General features: G+C 34.5%; 1 protein-coding gene across 3 annotated transcripts in view; it reads right to left on the bottom strand.

The window, feature by feature from the left end:
* The window catches only part of LOC129728314 (tyrosine-protein phosphatase cdc-14), a 41,757-nt gene that overhangs the window by 11,492 nt on the left and 17,456 nt on the right, over positions 1-12,809 (bottom strand). The gene's annotated exons all lie outside the window — the stretch shown is intronic.

Genomic DNA, 12,809 nt, shown 5'->3' with positions numbered 1-12,809 from the left:
GTGAACAATTCGTCTATCTTTACTGTAATTTTTAAACATTTTTTTATTATACTCGTTCATTATTTTACAGGTTATTAAAATAATTTTGAAATATTCGACATTTATTAGGTTTTCAATATTGTCGACAGTTTTTGACATTTTCAATGCTATCGTCATTACGTTGACATTTTTTATATTATTGCCGCTTTTAACAATTTCAATAATTTTACAACTTTCGATGATTAGCTCTGATTTTTTACTACCTTTTTCTAATGTAAAGGTTATTTTTTTGGCTTTTTAACATTTTTAGCCTATTTAATTTTTTTTTTGATACCAATATTTAGTAATTGTTGTGTGATATTCTAATGACTCTATCATTTTTTTTTTGTTTTAATTTTATAATTTTGATTATTTCAGATTTTCGACATTTTTAGTCTTTTGAATATTTTTTGATAAGACAGTCTAAACTAGTCAGTTAGACAGTTTTAAGAATTTTTTGTTTTTTTTTTTGCGATATCTTCATGTCTTTTTCGAACTGAATTTCTATTTTTATCAACGCTTTTTCCCGTTAACACGCAAGTTCATTAAGCAGACAGTATGTAAAGAAGAGAGAACGGAAAATAAGCGAACTGGAAATATGATACAGATTTGGAAAAATATACCGCATCCCGACGGGACTTGAACCCGCCAGGATGCGGTATATTTTTCCGCATCTGTATCATATTTCCAGTTCGCTTATTTTCCGTTCTCTCTACTTCACATACTGTCTGCTTAATGAATCTTCATGTCTTTTTAACATTTTTCTGTGACGTTTCTCATTTTTGATTTTTCATTGCTATGTACTTCATGTTAATTTAACATTGTATTTCATAAACTTTTTTTTTTCAAATTTTTGGCGTCATTTATTTTACATTTCGACATTTTTGGATATCGATTTGCATACTTAGTCGACATACATTTTATCAAATAATTTTCATTTTTTCGTCTTTCTTCATACTTCTGTGTTTTACGATTTTTGCTTATTTTATTTGATTCCTATTATGATAGCATACGTTCTTATCTTAACAAATTCTGGATCATTTTTTTTTTTTTTTGTTGTTTCATATTTCCTACCAGTTCTCGTTCATTTTATAAGTTTTTATCACCCTTCTGATATTTTTATTGTTTTTTCCTGTAATAACCACCTTATTCAACAGATTTTTTATTTAATCTTTTGATTGCTTAATAGTATTCTTCAAGAATTTCAAAACATTGTACACAAATTCAAATTTTCTATGTCATTGCCGCCAATTTTCGACTATTAAAATTATTTCCCATATTTTCGGATTTTTTTTCCATATTATTTTTGCACATGTTTTAGGTTTATTTTCAAATAATTATACGACGTACACTACCCGTCAAAGCTTGGAATCGCTTCGCTGAGTATTGCAACACCCAGTTTGAAAATTGCAGCACCCCGAAAAATTAGCATTCCCTATAATGCACAGTGGTACGAGAGCTCAAAAACGTGAACTTAATTCATTTACTCTCCAAATAATGGTTTTATTGACATACTATCTTCCGAAGATATTTAGTTTATAATAAGGCTCAAATTATGACTACAAGTTTTAGTTCGAAACTCAACCGCTAGTGGCGCTGCAAAATCTAACTTTTCAGTCTTACACTTTAGAGAAATGGTGTCTTCAGCAAAGTTATAGATAAAGTTCTAACAAAAAACTTTGCAGAAGACTCTTTTCTTCTAACTCTTCTCGTTTTTGATATGTAACGTTTTATATTAGACTCGTCTTTAAAATTCGTTTTTTTTTTTCAAATATCCAAAAACTGTAACATTTAGAAGGTATCAATGTTCGAAATATATTTGTATATCATTAAAACACACAACTTTGTAGAAGACACAAATAAGATAGCTTCCACACAAACCGAGTTATTGCCAAAACATGTTAAAAAAGCACCATTTTTTGTACATCCCAAGAATGAAAAAAAGCAAAAACTAGCAGACGAAACCTGCATTGGATGAAATATCATCATAATCACTATACGAAATCACTATACGAAATCACTATGAATGTTTGTCCCTCTCAGTATCTTCATTGCCCGATATGCAATTCAAAAAGACAGTTCATAGTGCAATCGCAAGGCGAATATGTCATAAATTTTAACTAGTAATAGCGTTGGACAAACTCACGCAAAGAATCGATCCGACTGTATCGATCTTTTTCAAGTATTGTAAATCTAGTAGGCTACGATAAAGTAAAACGTGATATACAAAGCATGGTCGTCTTATTTGCGTCTCAAAAATTACAATATTGAAAACAATTAAACAGTGAAGTGAAGGTTGTACAAGCAGTTCAACAGGTTAGAAAACTATGTCCTTCAACAATGGTGGTAAGTACATCTGGTTATTTTAGTATTTTTGTAGATTTTGAACTTTTGAAATAGAAAAAACTGTGTTTGTGTTAAGTTCATGAATATAAAACCAACGACAAAATATAAATTTTCAGTTGTTATCGATAAGCGGAGGCTTTTCGAATTATGGAAGGATTCCGAGGGAAACGGTATTGAAAAAGCGAAAATCGTGACTAGAAATATTTTAAATAGCTACGGTATTGATGTATTGATGCCAGATGTGGCTGCTAATGTCAATATGTTGGTAAAGTCGACATGCAAATATTTTCAAAAACTGTGGAAAAAGCACCATAGAGTTCTGGCAGCTGTTTTTGAAAACAATCGCGAGTATTTTGATAAGCCCTTTAAACTTCCGCCAAATATTATTGTTCGTGGTCAATATTCTTCTGCGGTTTCCCGCCGTGGAAGAAAAACGATGAGTTTCGAAGACAGCAGCGAAGTGGTAAATAGACGCAAGATGTCTGAAATTCGATCAAAGTACGATACTGATGAACTAGTTTTTGCAACCCAAATGAAACTACGGGAAGAGGGCAAGGGAAATGCAGCATCCATTGTAAAACAGACAACACAAAAAGACCAAAAATGTTCAAACAAAACACTATCAGTTCTGTCACAATCTCCACATGGCAAACTTATTCCATATTCGGACACAGAAGCATTCGCTCTCATATTGGATCTTAATTTATCCAAAGACCAATATGGTAAACTGCGAAAGGGTGCTCTTGACCGCAATGTAAATTTGTATCCATCCTACTACAAGGTGCTGCAAGCTAAGAAATGTTGCTATCCTAGTGCAGGTTTAGTAATTTCGGAAACGTCTGCAGAAGTGAAATTACTACTAGAACCGTAGATGCCAACGAGTATCAGATGGAAATTTTCAGTGTTGCTGATCTGCAAAATATGACTTTAACTGTGAAGTGGGGTTTTTAAGGCACTACGGGATTCAGCGAATATAAACAAGCCTTTATCGATGATAATGGAGAAAAATCAGACGCAAATGTATTTGTTACGTCTATTGTTCCCGTGAAAATGGAATCGAATGGGAACATATTTTTTCAAAACACACGTCCTTCATCGACCCGTTACTGTCGCCCACTTCGGATACAGTATGTTAAAGAAACAGCTAAAATCATATTGTCCGAAAAACAGTACATTAAAAAACAAATCGAAAGTTTAGAACCTATCGTTATCAATAAAAATGGTAAAACGCTGAGAGTTTCTTGCAAAATGCTACTGACGATGATCGATGGAAAAATTACTAATGTTCTAACGTAAACCAAATCATCGCAAACATGTTATTTATGCGGTGCAACTCCCGAGCAAATGAACCAAATCGAAGTTGTACGAACGAGAGAAGTAAAAAACAAACATTGTCAGTATGGATTAAGTACGTTACATGCCTGGATTCGATTTTTTGAATATTTTTCACACATGTCATATAAGCTTGAAGTCAAACAATGGCAAGTTCGAGGAGATGCAGTTGAAACAGTGAAGCAAAGGAAACTGTTTATTCAGCAGCGGTTTAAGGTCGAAATGGGCCTCCTGGTTGATAAACCTCGTCCTGGTGGAGCAGGTAAACCACTGAATTATCTACGACTTACTTTACGAACTAATTTCATTTTTTTCATATGACTTACATTTTAAGTTTTAGTAAAGCGGGCAATGTATGCAGTTTGCGAGGATGCGAAAATGAACGGGAATAGAAGGTATGACTTTTAGGCTTAGAAAAAATTTTCCCTCGTCCAGACGGGACTCGAACCCGCAATCTCCGTTGTCTCCGGCAAGGTGTTTTGGCCAATTAAACTACTGGGAAAGGACTGGACGAGGGAAAATTTTTTCTAAGCCTAAAAGTCACACCTTCTATTCCCGTTCACTTTCGCATCCTCGCAAACTGCATACATTGCCCGCTTTACTAAAACTAAATGTAAGTCATATGACATGCACAGTGGTACGAGAGCTCAAAAACGTGAACTCAAATTATTTACTCTCCAAATAATGGTTTTATTGACATACTATCTTCCGAAGATATTTAGTATATAATAAGGCTCAAATTATGACTACAAGTTTTAGTTCGAAACTCAACCGCTAGTGGCGCTGCAAAATCTAACTTTTCAGTCTTACACTTTGAAATGGTGTCTTCAGCAAAGTTATAGATAAAGTTCTAACAAAAAACTTTGCAGAAGACTCTTTTCTTCTAACTCTTCTCGTTTTGGATATATAACGTTTTATATTAGACTCGTCTTTAAAATTCGTTTTTTTTTTTCAAATATCCAAAAACTGTAACATTTAGAAGGTATCAATGTTCGAAATATATTTGTATATCATTAAAACACACAACTTTGTAGAAGACACAAATAAGATAGCTTCCACACAAACCGAGTTATTGCCAAAACATGTTAAAAAAGCACCATTTTTTGTACATCCCAAGAATGAAAAAAAGCAAGTCCTTTCCCAGTAGTTTAATTGGCCAAAACACCTTGCCGGAGACAACGGAGATTGCGGGTTCGAGTCCCGTCTGGACGAGGGAAAATTTTTTCTAAGCCTAAAAGTCACACCTTCTATTCCCGTTCATTTTCGCATCCTCGCAAACTGCATACATTGCCCGCTTTACTATCTACGACTTGTTTCAATAATGTCACACATTTTTTTTAACAGGAAACTCCAATGATGGTAATTTAGCCAGACGATTTCTCTAAATCCAAAACAAGCTGCTGAAATTACTGGCCTCGACGAAGTAGCAATAAAACGATGCGCAGCGATACTCTCGGTAATGGCATCGGGGATGCAAGTGAATGTAGAAAAGTTTGAGAAGTATTGTTTGGAGACGGCGAGACTGCTTGTAACACTATATCATTGGTACTATATGCCAATAACCGTGCATAAGGTGTTGATACACGGCTCTAGAGTTATAGAACATTTCCTAGTCCCTATTGGCCAGCTATCCGAGGAGGCACAGGAAAGCCAGAATAAAGACATCAAGAGGTTACTTGGCATAGCCCCTACCCAAGTAATTCTAATGAAACAAAAATCACGAGGCGAAAACAGTCAGAGAACTGGAATTTCCCTTGTTAATTATTTAATTCATTTTAACCGCAATGAGGTTAACAACTTAAAATTTTTTGAAAAAGCACATGCTTTGTATAATGTGCGTGTAAAGTGCGAAACTTATAGGAAGTATGGCGGAGGTGAAAAGCATATCACCCAATGCCGTACTTGCCAACGTTATGGCCATGGTTCCAAATTCTGTAACATGGACCAAAAATGTCTTAATTGTGGAGACTCTTCTCACAAAAAGGACACATGTCCTGTGAAAAAGAGTAAAAATTTTCGCTGTGCGAATTGTAACGGCAACCATATGTCAAATTTTTATCAATGCCCAGTCCGTTTAGCAATTGTTAAGGCAAGGCAAGGTAAACAAAATTCAATTTCTCAATTAAAACCAACTTCAAAACAAAATTCTCCAAGCGTACCAGTGACGCATAGTTTACCTACTCCTTTGCATACCCGTTTAACTTATGCACAGGTTACAGGTAGTTCGAACATTATACCGCCTAGTGTTGGTAGTTCGAAAATGACCGTTAATATGGGTAAGCAAAACACGCTAGAAAATAATTGTACACCTATTACTCCAGCTAATATTGCTGCCGAAAATATTTTTTCTAATGTCAACTGCCTGGGGCCTATTACGGCAGGTAAACTTTCTTTTTTGCAACAGGCAATGTTCGATCTTATGAACGCCATGTTGCAGGCAAAATCAATGTTTGAAGCCATTCAAATAGGCACAAATTTTACTATTAAAATTGTTTCTAATTTAAAATTTAGCAATGATTTTAAATAAAACAATTAAAATATTAAATTGGAATGCTCGCTCATTGAAGGCCAATGAGAATGAGCTTTTTAATTTTTTAACAGTAAATAATGTGCATATTGCAATTATTACTGAAACATTTTTGAAACCTAAAATAAAATTAAAATATGATCCCAATTACGTGGTTCATAGATATGATAGGATTCAGGGTTCCGGCGGTGGAGTTGCAATTGTTATTCATCGCCGAATCAAACATCGTGCTCTTCCCCATCTTGAGACGAAAGTTATTGAAACTTTGGGAATTGAAGTTCAAACTGAACTTGGGATTTTATTTATTGCCGCAGCATATTTACCATTTCAATGCACACGCGAGCTCAAAAATTATTTTAAAGGTGATTTACAAAAACTCACCAGAAATCGTTCGAAATTTTTCATAATCGGCGATTTTAACGCTAAACATCGTTCATGGAATAATTCTCAAAGTAATTCCAATGGCAAAATTTTATTCAATGATTGTTCTTCAGGATACTATTCTATTTTGTCTCCGAATAGTCCTACATGCTTTTCTTCTGTAAGAAACCCTTCAACAATTGATTTGGTGCTGACAGATCAAAGTCATGTATGTAGTGATTTGATCACACATGCTGACTTTGATTCTGACCATCTTCCAATAACTTTTTCTTTATCACATGAAACAGTTTTAAACCCTATGAGCTCTGTTTTTAATTATAACAAAGCTAATTGGGAAAGATACAAAAATTATATTGAGAGAAATTTCAATAATGAGCTTGATTTGCAAAACGAAGTGAATATTGATTCCGCTTTGGAAGCATTAAAATGTGCAATTGTTGATGCCAGGAATTATTTTGTTCCAAAGGCTCAAGTGAAATTTGATTCACCAATAATTGACGAAAATCTTCAACTTCTAATTCGTTTGAAAAATGTCCGCAGACGTCAATATCAACGTTCTCGTGACCCTGTTTTTAAAACTATTTATGAAGATTAACAGAAAGAGATTAAACATAGATTTACTTTTCTGAGAAATCAAAATTTTGAGACTAAAGTTGAAAAATTGAAACCATATTCAAAACCATTTTGGAAGCTGTCGAAGATTCTTAAGAAACCTTCAAAGCCTATTCCAGTTTTAAAAGATGGTGAACGTTTTCTTGTATCCAATGAACAAAACGCTCAAAGACTTGCTCAGCAGTTTGAGAGTGTTCATAACTCAAATTTGAATTTTGTGAGTCCAATTGAAAATGAAGTCACACGTCAATTTGATTTAATTTCTTCCCAGAATTTTTTACCTGCAGAAATAATTGAAACTAACTTGAATGAGATTAAATCAATTATTAAAAATTTCAAAAATATGAAAGCACCTGGTGACGATGGAATCTTTAATATACTAATCAAACATCTCCCTGAGAGCACAATGGATTTTTTAGTGAAAATTTTCAATTGCTGCTTCAAAATTGCATATTTTCCCAAATTATGGAAAAATGCAAAAATTACTCCCATTTTAAAACCGGATAAAAACCCAGCTGAAGTTTCAAGTTATCGACCAATCAGTTTGCTTTCTTCAATAAGTAAACTGTTTGAGAGAGTTATTCTTAACAGAATGATGTCACACATCAACGAAAATTCAATTTTTGCAAATGAACAGTTTGGATTTCGCCATGGGCATTCCACAACTCATCAATTGCTCAGAGTTACTAATATGATACGAGCTAACAAATCTGAAGGTTATTCCACTGGAGCTGCATTCGACAGTGTTTGGCATAAAGGTTTGATTGCGAAATTGCAAACTTTTAATTTTCCAATTTTCCTAATCAAAATTTTAAAAAATTATCTTACTGATCGAACTCTGCAGGTTGTCTATCAGAATTCAAAATCTGATAGATTTCCTGTCAGAGCAGGTGTGCCTCAAGGTTCAGTCTTGGGTCCAGTCCTGTACAACATATTCACTTCAGATCTTCCTGATTTGCCTCCAGGATGCACAAAGTCATTGTTCTGCGATGACACAAGCATTTCCGTAAAAGGAAAAAGTCTTCGTGTCATATGCAGTCGATTGCAGAAAAGTTTAGATATTTTTTCTTCCTACTTGCAAAAGTGGAAAATCTCTTCCAATGCTTCTAAAACTCAAATGATAATTTTTCCGCATAAGCCTAGGGCTTCTTTCCTCAAGCCAAACAATAATCACGTTGTCAAGATGAATGGGGTTATTTTAAGTTGGTCCGACAAGGTTAAGTACTTGGGACTAATTTATGATAAAAAAACTTATTTTCAAAGAGCACATTGAGAGTATACAAGCCAAGTGCATCAAATATACGAGATGTTTATATCCTCTCATTAACAGGAATTCTAAACTTTGTTTAAAGAACAAACTTTTGATTTACAAACAAATTTTTAGACCAGCAATGCTTTATGCTGTACCGATCTGGTCAAGTTGCTGTTCAACAAGGAAGAAAACGCTCCAAAGGATTCAGAATAAAATTCTGAAAATGATTTTGAAGCGTCCTCCTTGGTTTGGTACACTCGAATTACATAGACTTACTGGTGTTGAACCATTAGAAGCTATGTCAAATAAAATTATTAACAATTTTCGACAAAAATCGTTGCAATCCTCAATTGCTACGATAAGCTCTCTTTATAGCCAATAAGTTAGCAATTAAGTTACTTGTAAGTTTACTTCCCCTTTTCTGACAAGTAGGTTTAAATCCCTACGAATGATAAGTCCTAATTGCGAAAGCAAACAAATCCTAACAATTAAAATTACAAATTTCTAACAGTGTTGAGAAGTCACCATTTGTGATTGGACACACATACTCATTATTTACTAATATTTATCATAAATACTTAAGCTACTAACAAATCCCCCCTTAAAAAAAAAAGACATCAAGAGGTATGATGAACTTACTGAAATATATGAAAACGATAGATAATTGTTACCTTCATAGATACCGATTAGACCACACTAGAACAGCCGTAAATGAAGATTTACTACACCGCCTTCTGGAATCATCAGATCCAGTTATCAGCAGTTTGCGAGTTGCTCGAGACAAGCCATCTAATGAGCTCTGCGGTGATGCAAAATACATGCTAGATATTACTGAGCAGGATAATGCTAATTCTGATGGGGATGATTTTTAAACCTAATAATATTTGTACGTTTATTCTAGTAAAATAAAATATAAAAATACAATTTAGTTATTAGAACAATGCAATAGATGATATAACATTTTTAATTAGGAAAAGGTGCAGTGATCAGTAATCTGGCCAACGTTTTAATGTGTATTGTCATCGAAAAAGTTGAGTAAGGCTGTTTTTTGAAACAAAACTTAAGCAATGAAGATACTGAGAGGGACAAACATTCATAGTGATTTCGTATAGTGATTATGATGATATTTCATCCTAAGCAGGTTTCGTCTGCTAGTTTTTCATTCTTGGGATTTACAAAAAATGGTGTTTTTTAACATGTTTTGGCAATAACTCGGTTTGTGTGGAAGCTATCTTATTTGTGTCTTTTTCAAAGTTGTGTGCTTTAATGATATACAAATATATCCCGAACATTGTTACCTTCTAAATGTTACAGTTTTTTGGATATTTGAAAAAAAAAAAAACGAATTTTAAAGACGAGTCTAATATAAAACGTTATATATCCAAAACGAGAAGAGTTAGAAGAAAAGAGTCTTCTGCAAAGTTTTTTGTTAGAACTTTATCTATAACTTTGCTGAAGACACCATTTCAAAGTGTAAGACTGAAAAGTTAGATTTTGCAGCGCCACTAGCGGTTGAGTTTCGAACTAAAACTTGTAGTCATAATTTGAGCCTTATTATATACTAAATATCTTCGGAAGATAGTATGTCAATAAAACCATTATTTGGAGAGTAAATGAATTAAGTTCACGTTTTTGGGCTCTCGTACCACTGTGTAATGGGCAGATTCATGTATTTCCATGTCATGATTCGATCAACCTAGAGTGGTCTTCAGTAAAGTTGTTCAGGAGGTCAAGGGTTTTTAGTCGGTGCAGATTTCGATTCGGAATTCGACCAAGACGCTTGTGTGCATGTGTTTTCGTGTATTTTGAACTTAGTTTATGTCATAAAATCGATCATTTAAATAGTTGCTGTCTTCAGCAAAGTTGTTCAGGAGATCAAGAACTTCTATTTGGTGCACAGTTTTTTTTTTTAAATTCAGACACTCTACGGCCTCTGTGTGAATATAGTCTTGAGCATGTCGAACATAATTTATTTCATGAATTTAACCACTAAGGAAGTTGTGGTCTTTAAAAAACTCGTTCAGAAGGTCATGGGGTTTTGGTTTTAAAAAGTTTGGTTGAAAATAAGACCGGTAAGCGCTAGTGTGCGTTTAGTGTTGAGTGTTATGAACTTAATTTATCTCGAGAATCCACTACCTACAAAGTTGCAGTATTCAAAAACTCAGCAATTAAAATTTTTAAGAAACAGTAAGGCAATTCAAGTATTTTTTTTAATTGAATAAATTTACATTTTTTGTGTGCATTTCAAAAATGCCATGTGGCCATGTGAATAACGGCTCACAGTGGGACGAAATCAAAAATAGTGGGACATCGGCGTTTGTGACGATACGCATGATCTTATCGTTTTTATATCTTCTAGAAAGTTTCTTAATATGGAGAATACTTTATATGGATGGTATACTGAAATAAAATAATAACCTTGTTTATTTCCGAGCAATTTGGAAACAATGGGCAACCATTTTATTCGACCTTTTTTTGATCTGACTGAAACTTTGATGTTCCTAAAACCCATGAAAATTGCTTTTTTTCTATACCATTGGTAGTTGTTTCTGCATTAGGACTAATTTGTGAAAAACTGTTCATAAACCAAAAACCATTAACCTTCTGAACAAGTTTTCTTGAAGACCGCAGCTTTTGAAGTGGTTGGATTCACGAGGTAAATTAAGTTGAAACGGCATGCACACTAGCGGTACGTAACAGCTTATTTCATATTGAACTCATCAACAACCAGAAGCCCTTATGCAGCAGCTTTATTAAAATTTGCAACTTTTTAACTTGCTGGATTCCCGAGATCATTTATGTTTAAAGTATTCAAAACTATATACACGCTAGCGCTGCGTAGCAGGTAAATTTCGTAACAAACTCTGCACCAAATAAAACCACCTGACCTTCTGAACAACTTTGCTGCAGACGGCAACTTACTAAATGGTCGGATTCACGAGATAAAGTATGTTCAAAATACTCAAAACTACATACACACTAGCGTCGCGTTTCGGTTGAATTTTTAAGCAAACTGTGTACCAAATAAAAGCTCTTGACCTCCTGAACAAGTTTTCTTATTCAAAGATGTTCAAAACACTCAAAACAACATGCACACTGGCGCTGCGTTGCGGCCGAATATGGAAACAAAATTTACACCAACTAAAAGCCATTGACTCCTGAGCACCTTTGCAAAAGAGCACAACTCTCTAGGTTGTCGGAATCACGCGATATAAATCTGGTTATTTTAGGTGATTCTAAACTTTTCGAGGTGCTGCAATCTTCAAGTTGGGTGTTGCAATACTCAGTGAAGCGGTTCCAAATTTATGGCAGATAGTGTATATATCTATATTAACTTACTTTTCAAAGATCTGGTTTTTGTTTATAAAAACTACACATTGTTAGCTAAACGTTAATGTTTGTTAGAACTTAGAGTAATAAGAACAAAAAAAGGAATGATTTTCTAGCAAACCATTTGATTATTTTTTACAGCGTACATTTTTTTGGAAGGACACAATTTTTGTACACAACATTGACGAAGACACTATACCGATGAAACAAACCGTTTAGGCGCAGGAGATAATCCCAAAACTAGATGTACCGGGTTTTGTACTATCGCCACTAATCAAGACATTTTCAACAGACTGTTGTGTCATTAGATCTGCTTATATTGTTAGTAAACAAGATCCACGCAGGAAACGCATGTCGTTTGCAGTTTTTGAAAGAACCTAGCACCTCTCGTAACAAGATGACATGAAATAACGAAGACTCACAGGATGAATAAAAATAAAAAATAAACAAATAAGCTTGAGCTTGACGACCGCACATTTCATAGTTGCTCCTCCGTGATCGATCGTAAAATTGCACAAGGAACCACGTATATGACTACTAGGGATTAGTTGCCATCTTCAGTGTATAACAATTCAGTAGCTACCGCTTTGTATAAGTCGATAACGGCGCCGGCCACGTCCTTACGGTCTTTAGGGTAAAGAAGGAGGTGTAATAGTCGCTGTTGTCGGAGACCGAGTTTGCCTCTGCATCTCCACAACTGCGACGAAAAGAAATGGTTGTATCACCGTGGTAAGTGACTGAGTCGGACAGTGTTGCGCGCGGAGGTAACTTATTGCGAAAACGAACAGTGAGTATCTTTCTTGTCAGACCCCGCGGGTAGCAAATTTCCCAAAAATCGTTTTTTACACGGCATGTTTTCAATGGTTTTCCATTTTCAAATCGTTTATTTAGACTGTGCGATGAGTTTATCTTATCCAATTACTGAATATCCACTGATTAGATCTACCCTTGTTATATTTTTTCTTGATTTTCAGCTCGATTCGCAGGTGGAAATGGCGCTGGTATTGATTC

Source organism: Wyeomyia smithii, chromosome 1, assembly GCF_029784165.1.
Source record: "Wyeomyia smithii strain HCP4-BCI-WySm-NY-G18 chromosome 1, ASM2978416v1, whole genome shotgun sequence".
NCBI lineage: Eukaryota > Metazoa > Arthropoda > Insecta > Diptera > Culicidae > Wyeomyia > Wyeomyia smithii.
This window is presented reverse-complemented; position numbering and strand designations above follow the sequence as displayed.